Source organism: Heterodontus francisci, chromosome 35, assembly GCF_036365525.1.
Source record: "Heterodontus francisci isolate sHetFra1 chromosome 35, sHetFra1.hap1, whole genome shotgun sequence".
Taxonomy (NCBI): Eukaryota; Metazoa; Chordata; class Chondrichthyes; order Heterodontiformes; family Heterodontidae; genus Heterodontus; species Heterodontus francisci.
The window spans coordinates 19576222-19589783 of record NC_090405.1 but is presented as its reverse complement, the minus strand read 5'-3'; the positions used below and the strand labels follow the sequence as shown (position 1 = coordinate 19589783).

Genomic DNA, 13562 nt, shown 5'->3' with positions numbered 1-13562 from the left:
GATATCCTGTCAAAAGCCTTCTCCTGGTCCAGGCTGATGAGGCAGGTGTCCACCCTCCTGTCCCGTACGTAGGCGATCGTATCCCTGAGTAGCGCAAGACAATCAGAGATCTTCCTGCCGGGTACAGTACAGGTCTGATCGGGGTGAATCACCAACTCCAGAGCAGACTTGACTCGACTGGCTATGACTTTGGACAGAATCTTGTAATCAACATTAAGCAGTGAGATGGGCCGCCAATTTCTGATTTCTGCCCTCTCCCCCTTCTGCTTGTAAATGAGCGTGATGATGCCTTTTCTCATGGATTCTGACATGCTGCCGGCCAGGAGCATACTCTCGTATACTTCCAGCAGGTCCGGGCCAACCCAGTCCCACAGGGCCGAGTACAACTCGACCGGTAAGCCGTCGCTCCCGGGAGTTTTACTCGTCTCGAAAGGCTCGACGGCCTTTGTCAGCTCGTCCAGAGTTAGCGGCTTGTCCAGTCTCTCCCTCCTGCTGTCATCTAAGACCTCTGTGATAGATGACAGGAAGGACTGGGAGGCTCTGCTGTCTGTGGGCTTCGCGTCATACAGCCCAGCACAAAAGGATTTGCTGATCCTTAGTATGTCGGACTGCGAAGACGTTACCGAGCCATCTTCTTCCTTCAGGCTGCTGATAACAGAGCTCTCTCTGTGTACCTTTTGGAAGAAGTAACGCGAGCACGTCTCATCCTGCTCGATGGAGCGGACTCTGGACCGGAAGATGATCTTGGAGGCCTCCTTGGCAAAGAGCGAGGCCTGCTGGCTCTTCACCTCTTGGAGGTCCTCCTTGACCTTGACCCCCATTGACTGCAACCGGAGTAGATTTTGCATAATTTTCTGGAGTCGGGACAGTTCCCTCTGTCTCTCTCTCGCCTTCTGAACACCTTTGTGGATGAAGAACCTCTTGATGTTCTCCTTAATCGCTTCCCACCAGTGAACTGGAGACTCAAAGAGGGGTTTCACGGTCCTCCAACCTTTGTAATCCCTTTTGAGTTCCTCAACGTTCTCTGGGGTCAGCAGTGTAGCATTGAGTTTCCACGTCCCTCTGCCAACCCGCTGGACGTCCTGTAAGTGACAGTCGGCCAGTAAGAGGCAGTGGTCGGAGAAGAACACCGGCTTGACGTCGGTGGATCCGACCGTGACAGCACGAGACACAAACAGGAAGTCAATCCTGGAACGGGCAGACCCGTCCGATCTTGACCATGTGTATCTGCGCTGCGCTCCGTCTGCAGGTTTTCTGAAGACGTCGTGCAGTTTGGCATCTTTAACTGTTTCTATTAGGAATCTGGACGTAGCGTCCAGTTTGCTGTCGTCACTGCCGGATCGTCCAGCCGCATCGATGATGCAGTTGAAGTCACCGCCTAGGATGACCGGCCTGGACGTCGCCAGCAGCAGTGGGAGCTGCTGGAAGACGGTCAGCCGCTCGCTGCGTTGTACCGGGGCGTACACGTTGATCAACCGGAGCGGAGCGTTGTTGTACATCACGTCTGCTATGAGGAGGCGGCCGCCCACCACCTCCTTAACTTCGGAGATGGTGAAGTTACCTCCCCGCAGCAGAATACCCAGGCTGGAGGAACGGCAGTCAATACCCCCCGACCAGATCGATGGCCCGTGGGACCACCATCGCGACCACTGCCTGTCGGTGCTGAGGTGTGGTATTCCACACTCCTGCAGAAACAGTAGGTCAGCTTTGACCTTGGCAAGGTAATCCAAGGTTGAAATACATCGCGTAGTAGATTTAATGCTACGCACATTAATGGAAGCAATTCTTACACCCATTTTTTACTAAAAATTAGTTGTTGCTTCCCATACCATTTGTCCTCGCTAGTCCCAGTCCTTCCCCTTCGGGATGTTCCTGCATACCCATCGTAAGCGCAAGCAGTTTCACGTTGACTGGGCTCAGAAACCCCTCCTGATTTTTCATGCAGGGTTTGTTCCGCTCGGGTGACATCGGGGGGGTCTTGTAGGCAGAGAGCATTGGGTTGTCCTCAGCTGCTTCCATCTGTTCCTCCTCGAAAACATCACAGCTCCCGGTCTCCCGGAGCTAAGGTGCGCCAGACGTGTCTTTGCTCCCGGTGTCCCGGAGCTGAGATGCGTTGGCCACGTCGTTACGTGTGGGGCATTGGGGTTGGGGCACGCCGGGCCCATCACAGCTTCCAGTGCCCGGGGGCTGGGATGCTCTATCATCCATCTCGGAGTTCTGCCGCCTCTTTTGAAGGGGCTGTCGTTCCAGCATTTCCCCGTCCAGTGAAGAGGAGTTGTTGCAGTCTGATTCAGAAGAGAGCCTCCTCTTGCCACTGGTTTGGGTGGTGGCTTTGGGATGTTTTTTCTTTGTGGTTTTCCTCTGGACCACTTGCCACTGACCTGTTTGTGTAGATAGGCTGACTGGAGGGGAAGCTATGTTGGATTTGGTGCTTGGCAACGAACAAGGCCAGGTGGCAGATCTCTTGGTGGGAGAGCATTTCGGTGATAGTGATCACAACTCCCTGACCTTTACTATCGTCATGGAGAGGGACAGGAGCAGACGGGATGGGAAAATATTTAATTGGGGGAGGGGGAATTACAATGCTATTAGGCAGGAACTGGGGTGCATAAATTGGGAACAGATGTTCTCAGGGAAATGCACGACAGAAATGTGGAGGTTGTTTAGGGAGCACTTGCTGCGACTGCTGGATAGGTTTGTCCCGATGAGGCAAGGAAGGGATGGTAGGGTGAAGGAACCTTGGATGACAAGAAATGTGGAACAGCTAGTCAAGAGGAAGAAGGAAGCTTACTTAAGGTTGAGGAAGCAAGGATCAGACAGGGCTCTAGAGGGTTACAAGGTAGCCAGGAAGGAACTGAAGAATGGACTTAGGAGAGCTAGAAGGGGACATGAAAAAGTCTTGGCGGGTAGGATTAAGGAAAATCCCAATGCGTTCTACACTTATGTGAGGAACAAGAGGATGGCCAGAGTGAGGGTAGGGCCGATCAGGGATAGTGGAGGGAACTTGTGCCTGGAGTCGGAGGAGGTAGGGGAGGTCCTAAATGAATACTTTGCTTCAGTATTCACTAGTGAGAGGGACCTGGTCGTTTGTGAGGACAGCGTGAAACAGGCTGATATGCTCGAACAGGTTGATGTTAAGAGGGAGGATGTGCTGGAAATTTTGAAAGACATGAGGACAGATAAGTCCCTGGGGCCAGACGGGATATACCCAAGGATATTAAGGGAAGTGAGGGAAGAGATTGCCGCGCCTTTGGCGATGATCTTTGCATCCTCACTGTCCACTGGAGTAGTACCAGATGATTGGAGGGTGGCAAATGTTATTCCCTTGTTCAAGAAAGGGAATAGGGATAACCCTGGGAATTATAGACCAGTCAGTCTTACGTAGGTAGTGGGCAAATTATTGGAGAGGATTCTGAGAGACAGGATTTATGATTAGTTGGAAAAGCATAGTTTGATTAGAGACAGTCAGCATGGCTTTGTGAGGGGCAGGTCATGCCTCACAAGCCTTATTACATTCTTTGAAGATGTGACAAAACACATTGATGAAGGAAGAGCAGTGGATGTGGTGTATATGGATTTCAGCAAGGTGTTTGATAAGGTTCCCCATGGTAGGCTCATTCAGAAAGTAAGGAGGCATGGGATACAGGGAAAGTTGGCTGTCTGGATACAGAATTGGCTGGCCCATAGAAGACAGAGGGTGGTAGTAGATGGAAAGTATTCAGCCTGGAGCTCGGTGACCAGTGGTGTTCCGCAGGGATCTGTTCTGGGACCTCTGCTCTTTGTGATTTTTATAAATGACTTGGGTGAGAAAGTGGAAGTCTGGGTTAGCAAGTTTGCCGATGACACGAAGGTTGCTGGAGTTGTGGATAGTGTGGAAGGCTGTTGTAGGTTGCAACAGGACATTGACAGGATGCAGAGCTGGGCTGAGAAGTGGCAGATGGAGTTCAACCTGGAAAAGTGTGAAGTGATTCATTTTGGAGGGTTGAATTTGAATGCAGAATACAGGCGAAAAGACAGGATTCTTGGTAGTGTGGAGGAACAGAGGGATCTTGGGGACCATGTCCATAGATCGCTCAAAGTTGCCACCCAAGTTGATAGGGTTGTTAAGAAGGCGTATGGTGTGTTGGCTTTCATTAACAGGGGGATTGAGTTTAAGAGCCGCGAGGTTATGCTGCAGCTCTATAAAGCCCTGGTTAGACCACACTTGGAATATTGTGTTCAGTTCTGGTCGCCTCATTATAGGAAGGATGTGGAAGCTTTAGAGAGGGTGCAGAGGAGATTTATCAGGATGCTGCCTGGACTGGAGGGCATGTCTTACAAAGAAAGATTGAGGGAGCTGGGACTTTTCTCATTGGAACGAAGAAGGATGAGAGGTGACTTGATAGAGGGGTACAAGATGATGAGAGGCATAGATAGAGTGGATAGCCAGAGACTTTTTCCCAGGGTGGAAAGGGCTATCACCAGGGGGCATAATTTTAAGGTGATGGAGGAAGGTTTCGGGGAGATGTCAGAGGTAGGTTCTTCACACAAGAGAGTGGTGGGTGCATGGAATGCACTGCCAGCGGTGGTAGTAGAAGCAGATACATTAGGGACATTTAAGCGTCTCTTGGATAGGTACATGGATGATAGTAGAATGAAGGGTATGTAGGTAGTTTTGATCTTAGAGCAGGTTAAAGGTTTGGCACATCATCGTGGGCCGAAGGGCCTGTACTGTGCTGTACTGTTCTATGTTCTATGTTCTGTAACACAGGTGTTGGGAGGCTCAGCCTGGCTACGCAATGTTACAATGACGTTGAGTGACACCATCGACAACGGGACAGAGAGAAAAACACACAGAAAACTAATAGACTGTGAGGAAGCAAAAGTGAGGAACGGAGAGAGAGAGACAGACAACGAAACTGAGATGGAGAAACAAGGCATTTGTATGATTGTGCTCTCCCTGTTGTCTAAAGGTATTTCCTGTTGTGTAAATATGTTTTCTGTTGTGTAAAGATGTACCCTGTTGTTGTGTAAAGGTTTTCCCTGTTATTGTTTTATTTTCTGTTACTGACCGTCTCCTCACTGTGACCATTTGTCCTGGTTTTATTGTGGCCAACATCACCATCTGGTGGTGGAGAGGAGGCTCTGCAGGAAGGGGTTGACAAAGTGGGAGACTCGGCTGGTCCGTGTTTGTAGTTTGTGTTCGTGTGAGCAAAAGTGATTTGTTACTGATTGATGTGTTCACTAGAAGGAAAAAGCTGATTGCAATCGAGCGCGTCTTGCTTTTATGGGGAAACACGTGATGTTTTGAAAGTGAACGGTTTGTGTTACTACCAAACATAAACAGCAGAGAATGGTTTCGATCCATCGACCTCTGGGTTATGGGCCCAGCACGCTTCCGCTGCGCCACTCTGCTAACTGCTGTTTTAAATTTTAGCTGCCTGTTAGTGAAATATGTTCATTTCCCCAATGTTTTTATCAAAATCGGATTGTGGTCGGATTTCTTAAGAATCCCGGACTCAGCAACACACGTGCTGACGGACTCACCCTCACTGCACAATGACACAAGGACACTGAGTAACAGCACCGACAATGAGGCAGGCAGAGAAAGACACACAGAAAACCAGGAAGAGATTATCAGGACCCAGAAAGGAACAGACAGAGAAAGACACACAGAAAACCAGGAAGAGATTATCAGGACCCAGAAGGGAACAGACAGAGAAAGACACACAGAAAACCAGGAAGAGATTATCAGGACCCAGAAGGGAACAGACAGAGAAAGGAACTGAGCAAACCAGCAAGAGACAGCGAAAGACTGATGATTTATGTAATTGTGTTCTCTGTTGTGTAAAGATGTTCCCTGTGTTCTTTTAAAGATATTTCCTGCTGTGTAATATGTTCTCTGTTGTGTTACTGTATTCGCTGTTGTGTAAAGATGTTCTCTGTTATTGTGTAAAATGGTTCCCTGTTGGGTCAAGATCTTCTCAGTTGTGTAAATATGATCCGTCTTGTGTAAAAGTGTTCCCGGTTGTTTAAATATGTTCCCTGCTCTGTAATGTAGAGCTGAGTCTGCACTAATGGAATTGCTACAGTATCTTCCAGTCTGATACTGTATGAGGGCTGGAATGTGATCCAAAGCACAGTCTATACAAATTGAATTGCTATTGTATCTTTTAGTTTCACAATCCGGGGGAGTTTTAAACTGAATTCTCAGTTTGTATCTCAGGTTATACTATCTTTCAGATTCTCTCAATCTGATATCACACTTGAGATTTAGACTTAAGAAAGGATGTACTGGCATTGGAGGAGTTCAAAAGCGATTCACTCAGCTGATTCCTGAGATGAAGGGGTTGACTTATCAAGAACGGCTAAACAGGTTATTCATTCGTGTTTAGAAGAATGAGGGGTGATCTTTTTGAAACGTACAAGATTCTGAGGGGGCTTAACAGGGTGAAGAAGGGTCTCTGACCTGAAACATTAACTCTGCTTCTCTCTTCACAGATGCTGCCAGACCTGCTGAGTATTTCCAGCATTTCTTGTTTTTATTAACAGGGAAGATGCTGAGAAAATGTTTCCACTCGTGGGGGAATCTCAAACTAGGCGACATAGTTACAGAATAAGGGGACACTCATTTAAAACTGAGATGCAAAGGAATTTCTTCTCTCAGAGGGTAATGAATGTCTGGAATTCTCTACCCCAGACAGTATTGAAGGCTAAATCACTGAAAGTATTTAAAGAGGATGTAAATAGATTTTTGAAATATTGGAGAGTTGAGGTCCATGAAGAGCTGGCATGAAAGAGGAGTTGAGGTCTGGGGCAGATCAGCCATGATCTTACTGAATGGCGAGGCAGGCTTGAGGGGCCGAATGGCCTACTCCTGCTCCTATTTCTTCTGTTCTTATGTTATGTTATATCTAATGTATATGTCAGGATGCACTAATGGGAATTAATACTGAAACTTATAAACTCATAATGTGTGTAAATATTGGGCTGGTATTTAACTTGAATCTCTGAGTACATTATTGTGGTTAATTCTGTAAGTTTGAAAAGGGAACTCTGTGCCATAATGAAAACAAGAAATGCTGGAAATACTCAGCAGGTCAGGCAACATCTGTACAGAGAGAAGCAAAGTTAACGTTTCAGGTCAGTGACCTTTCAGATGCTGCCAGACCTTTTGAAAGTCCATGTACACCACATCAACAGCATTGCCCTCATCAACCCTCTCTGTTACCTCATCAAAAAACTCCAGCAGGACAGTTAAACATGATTTTCCCTTAAGAAATCCATGCTGGCTTTCTTGAATTAACCCACATTTGTCCATGGGACTATTAATTTTGTCCCAAATTATTCTTTCGAGCAGTTTTCCCACCTCCAAAATTGAACTGACTGGGGAGTGAAATGAGGTGAGTTGCTCTAACAGAGAGCCAGCACGGGTTCGACAGGCCGAATGGCCTCCTTCTGTGCTGTAGCCATTCTATGATTGTATGATTCTAGCAACAACTGTTGGTGGAGAGGCAGTGATGCAGGAATGGGTTAACAGAAAGGGGAAAGTCTGGGCTGGTGTGTGTTCGGGTTTGTGAATAAAGGTGATTTGGAAGCTGTGTTCCAAATTGAAGTGTTTACTGGAAGGAAGAAGTTGATGTAAATAAAGAGTAAAACGTGTTAAGATGAAGCGTGGTGTGATTGTGGATAGCAGTAAATATAGTGTTGGTGAATTATTTGTGTTAATAAACTTCCACTGCGCCCTCTGCTGCAGGCTGCTGTTTATATCCAGCTGTGTATTAGTGCTGTGTGTTAACGAGATAAATGTTTGTTTCAATGCTGTTTATAAAGCAATAGCATTGCACTCAAACAGTCCCAGACATAGCAACACACGTACAAAAGCAAAATACTGCAGATGCTGGAAATCTGAAATATAAACAGAAAATGCTTGAAATAGTCAGCAGGTCTGGCAGCATCTGTGGAGAGAGAACAAAGTTAATGTGAGCTAACGAAACAGACATGAACTGTTCACTGTTTCTCTCTGCACAGATGCTGCCAGACCTACTGAGCATTTCCAGCATTTTCTGTTTTTATTACAGCAACACAGGTGTTGGGAGGCTCAGCCTGGCTACACAATGTTACAAGGACGCTGAGTAACACCATCGACAACGGGACAGAGAGAAAAACACACAGAAAACCAAGAATAGACTGTGAAGAAGCAAAAGTGAGGGACAGAGAGAGAGACAACGAAACTGAGATGGAGAAACAAGGCATTTGTATGATTGTATTCTCCCTGTTGTCTAAAGGTATTTCGTGGTGTGTAAATATGTTTTCTGTTGTGTAAAGATGTACCCTGTTGTTGTGTAAAGGTTTTCCCTGTTATTGTTTTATTTGCTGTTCCTGACCGTCTCCTCACTGTGACCATTTGTCCTGGTTTTATTGTGGCCAACATCACTATCTGGTGGTGGAGAGGAGGCTCTGCAGGAAGGGGTTGACAAAGTGGGAGAGACTCGGCTGGTCCGTGTTTGCAGCTTGTGTTCGTGTGAGCAAAAGTGATTTTGTTGCTGATTGATGTGTTCACTAGAAAGAAGAAGCTGATTGCAATAGAGTGCGTTTGGAAGCATCTTGTTATTATGGGTAAATACTTGATGTTTTGAAAGTGAACTGTTTGTGTTATTTCCCCAATGTTTTTATAAAAATAGGATTGTTGTCGGATTTCTCAAGAATCCCGGACTCAGCAACACACGTGCTGACGGACTCACCCTCACTGCGCAATAACACAAGGACACGGAGTAACAGCACCGACAATGAGGCAGGCAGAGAAAGACACACAGAAAACCAGGAAGATATTATCAGGACTCAGAAATGAACAGACAGAGAAAGGTACTGAGCAAACCAGCAGATCGCAATCGAGCGCATCTTGTAATTATAGGGAAACACTTGATGTTTTGAAAGTGAACTGTTTGTGTTACTACCGAACATAAATAGCAGAGAATGGTTTCGATCCATCGACCTCTGGGTTATGGGCCCAGCACGCTTCCGCTGCGCCACTCTGCTAACTGTTGGCTTAAATTTTAGCTGCCCGTTAGTGAAATATGTTCATTTCCCCAATGTTTTTATAAAAATAGGATTGTCGTCTGAATGCTCAAGAATTCTGGCCTCAGCAACACACGTGCTGACGGACTCACCCTCACTGCGCAATGACACAAGGACACGGAGTAACAGCACCGACAATGAGGCAGGCAGAGAAAGACACACAGAAAACCAGGAAGAGATTATCAGGACTCAGAAATGAACAGACAGAGAAAGGTACTGAGCAAACCAGCAAGAGACAGCGAGAGACTGATGAACACCACTTGGAGGGAGCACTGAGGGTGGCAAGGGCACAGAATGTAGTCTGGCTGGGGGATTTCAATGTCCATCACCATGAGTGGCTCGGTAGCACCACTACTGACCATGCTGGCCAAGTCCCAATGGACACAGCTGCTCGATTGGGTCTGCAGTAGGTGGTGAGGGAACTAACAAGAGGGAAATACATACTTCACCTCATCCTCACCAATCTGCCTGCCGCAGATGCATCAGTCCATGACAGTATTGGTAGGAGTGACCACTGCACAGTCCTTGTGGAGATGATGTCCCGTCTTCACATTGAGGATACCCTCTATCGTGTTGTGTGCCACTACCACTGTGCTAAATGGGATAGATTTTGAACAGAACTAGCAATGTATAACTGGGCATCCATGAGGTGCTGTGGACCATTAGCAGCAGCAGAATTGCAGTCAACCATATTCTATAACCTCATGGCCCGGCATATTCCCCCACTCTAACATTACCAACAAGCTGGGGATCAACTCTAATTCAATGAAGAGTGCAGGAGGGCATGCCAGGAGCAGCACCAGGCATACCTTGAAATGAGGCGTCAGCCTGATGAAGCTACAGCCCAGGACTACTTTCATGCCAAACAGCAGAAGCAGCATGTAATAGACAGGGCTAAGTGATCCCACAACCAACGGATCAGATCTACACCCTGACACATCCAATGATGTATGGTGGTGGACAATTAAACAACCAACAGGAGGAGGTGGCTCCACAAATATCCCCAACCTCAATGATGGGGGAGCCCAGCACATCAGTGCAAAAGACAAGGATGAAGAATTTGAAACAATCTTCAGCCAGAAGTGCCGGGTTGATGATCCATCTCGACCTCCTTCTGAAGTCCCCAGCATCACAGATGCCAGTCTTCAGCCAATTCGATTCACTCAACGTGATATCAAGAAACGACTGAAGGCACTGGATACAGCAAAGGCTACGGGCCCTGACAATATTCCAGCAATAGTACTGAAGACCTGTGCTCCAGAACTTGCCGCGCCCCTAGCCAAGCTGTTCCAGTACAGCTACAACACTGGCATCCACCCGGCAATGTGGAAAATTGCCCAGGTATGTCCTGTACACAAATAGCAGGACAAATCCAACCCAGCCAATTGCTGCCTCATCAGTCTACTCTCAATCATCAGTATAGTGATGGAAGATGTCATCGACGGGGCACTTGCTTTGCAATAACCTGTTCAGTGACGCTCAGTTGGGTTCCGCCAGGGCCATTCAGCTCCTGACCTCATTACAGCCTTGGTTCAAACAAGGACAAAAGAGCTGAACTCAAGAGGTGAGGTGAGAGTGTCTGCCCTTGACATCAAGGTAGCATTTGACTGAGTATGGCATCAAGGAGCCAGACTAAAACTGGAGTCAATGGGAATCAAGAGGAAAACTCTCCACTGGTTGGAATCGTACCTAGCACAAAGGAAAATGGTTGTGATTGTTGGAGGTCAATCATCTCAGCTCCAGGACATTACTGCTGGAGTTCCTCAGGGTAGTATCCTCGGCCCAACCTTCTTCACTACTTCATCAGTGACCTTCCTTCAATCATAAGGTCAGAAGTGGGGATGTTCACTGATGATTGCAAAATTTAGCACCATTCACGACTCCTCAGATACTGAAGCAGTCCATGTAGAAATCCAGCAAGACCTGGACAATATCCAGGCTTGGGCTGATAAGTGGCAAGTAACATTCGCGCCACACAAGTGCCAGGCAATGACCATCTCGAACAAGAGAGAATCTAACCATCTCCCATTGACATTCAACAGCATTACGATCGCTGAATCCCCCATTATCAACTTCCTGGGCGTTCCCATTGACCAGAAACTGAACTGGAGTAGCCTTATAAATAGTGTGACTACATGAGCTGGTCAGAGGGTAGGAAGCATGCGGTGAGTAACTCACCTCCTGACTCCCCAAGCCTGTCCACCATTTACAAGGCACAAGTCTGGAGTGTGATGGAATACTATCCACTTGCCCGGATGGGTGCAGCTCCAACAACACTCAAGAAGCTCGACACCATCCAGGACAAAGCAACACGCTTGATTGGCACCCCATCCACAACATTCACTCCCTTCACCACTGACGTACAGTGGCAGCAGTGTGTACCATCTACAAGATGCACTGCAACAATGAACCAAGGCTACTCAGGCAGCACCTTCCAAACCTACATCCTCTACTGCCTAGAAGGACAAGGGCAGCAGATGCATGGGAACACCACCACCTGAAAGTTCTCCTCCAAGCTACACATCATCCTGACTTGGAACTATATCAACATTCCTTCCTTCACTGTCGCTGGGTAAAAATCCTGGAACTCCCTTCCTAATAGCACTGTGGGTGTACCTACCCCACATGGACTGCAGTGGTTCAAGAAGGAAGCTCACCACCACCTTCTCATGGGCAATTAGGGATGGACAATAAATGCTGGCCTGGCTGGCGACGTCCACATCCCATGAAACAAATAATTAAATGCAATAACAGCTCATCTCAATTCCTAGTATTTCTAAATCCCACCAGTCCAACATAAGCTGAACAATTATTGCATGTTGTGATTGACGGTCTGGTCTGTAAACTGCACTGTATCACAGATTGCTGACATTTGCTAACTGGAAGTGAGAACTGCAAAATCGGGACAGTAGTTCACACAGTCTGTCAGTGTGAAAGAATCAGGCAATGTGAGGTAATAGAATTTGTCTGTAAATGTTACACTCATATTGCTTTATATTTTTATATTGGAAATAAAAGTAATTATTTCGTGAAAATAGTGACATATTGTCCAAACTTTGGTAGCCAGTTGTTTTCGTCTTGCACTCAGCAGGGCAATCCACAAGAATACCAATTTAAGGGAAAACAACAACTTTCTTCTGTATGAGAAGAGAATGCTGATTGGTTGGCAAGTGAACTCTGATTGGGCGAGGCATTGCCATTCAGAATGCATCAGTTTATGGTAACTGACAGATAACTGCCCAGCTTTGTTTGAAATTTAAACCAGGCAGCTTGACTCTGATTGGTCAAGGCATTGCCCTGTGGAATGAGCCAGTGAATGGCTGTCACTTATTTTGTTTAGCTGAAACTGGCACAATATGTGTGCATGTTCTTTCTATCTGCAAAGAACAGGGCCCTGTGTATTAATATATGTAGCTTACAGTACACACCAATGCACCACACTGCGAGCCCTACTGACAGTCTTAAATTGGTTGTCAACGTAATTCTTAGCACACTGAGAATTATTTAGCAAATGTTGTCCTATTGTGGAATCACATCTCATGTTGGATACTGTGTTTTGAGTTTTGCAAGCACGGGTTGGTTGGGTAGGGCCCATTGCAAACAGCGGAAGGGACATGTTATTTGATACAATCCGCCAGTTTTGGGATGTACGGTCTAGAAAATTAGCATCACACTGGTATTGAAATTCATATATCACGTTACTTATTTGTGTGATAGGCAGGATGTCTCTTTTGCTTGACAGCAGCATCCTGTTAGTGGCGAACACCACACTTGTTGCTCCTGCATAGTAACAGCAGGAAACAGCGAGCTTCACCTGTTACTCAAATACTGGGGATATATTACCCTTCCAGGGTAATTTGAGGGAGACTGGGCACTTTTCAGGGCTCAAAATGACGTCCTTCAGCCCGTTTCTAAGTTTGTGTGATATACAGATAGAAATGATCTGATCAGTGTAGCCATTGTAATGCAGGATGTCTTTGATTCGCCCTATTTCAGCATCAAGCTTGCATGGTGAGCAAATGGCTCAGCCCTATTTATGAGGTTGTCGATAAGACCAATCTTATAGCGCGTGGAACTGTAAGAATCCCAACGCGTGTATTGACCAGTGAAGGTAGGTTTGCGGTAGACCGTGGTAGAAAACCACTTAGCAGATTTCTCAACTAGTACATCAAGGAAAGGGAACTCATTTGACTGCTCCATTCCAAAGGTGAATTTGAGTGTAGGATGGAGCCCATGAAGACGTGCAAGGAAATTATTTCATGCAGCTGCGGATTCAAATATAGCAAACGTATCATCTACATATTGGAAATATGCAAGAGGTCGGAGGTTAGGTGTCATTCCCTTATAAACAGGTTTGTCATGGAATCCAACAAAGATGTTTGTGAGAGCTGGGCCTAGAGGGGATCCCATGGCAACACCAGCGATACATGGTGTCAATAAAACTGAACTCAACTGTGCAAGTTGCCGAGTTCATAAGTTCAATGAATACGGATTCACACAATGGT

General features: G+C 46.5%; 2 non-coding genes across 2 annotated transcripts; both read right to left on the bottom strand.

Moving 5' to 3' along the window:
• Positions 1-5323: 5323 nt before the first annotated feature.
• Positions 5324-5395, bottom strand: trnam-cau (transfer RNA methionine (anticodon CAU)). Its single transcript has one exon. It is a non-coding gene; the product is annotated as a tRNA-Met (tRNA).
• Positions 5396-8946: 3551 nt separating this feature from the next.
• trnam-cau (transfer RNA methionine (anticodon CAU)) lies at positions 8947-9018 on the bottom strand. The gene has a single exon. It is a non-coding gene; the product is annotated as a tRNA-Met (tRNA).
• Between the last annotated feature and the right edge of the window lie 4544 nt (positions 9019-13562).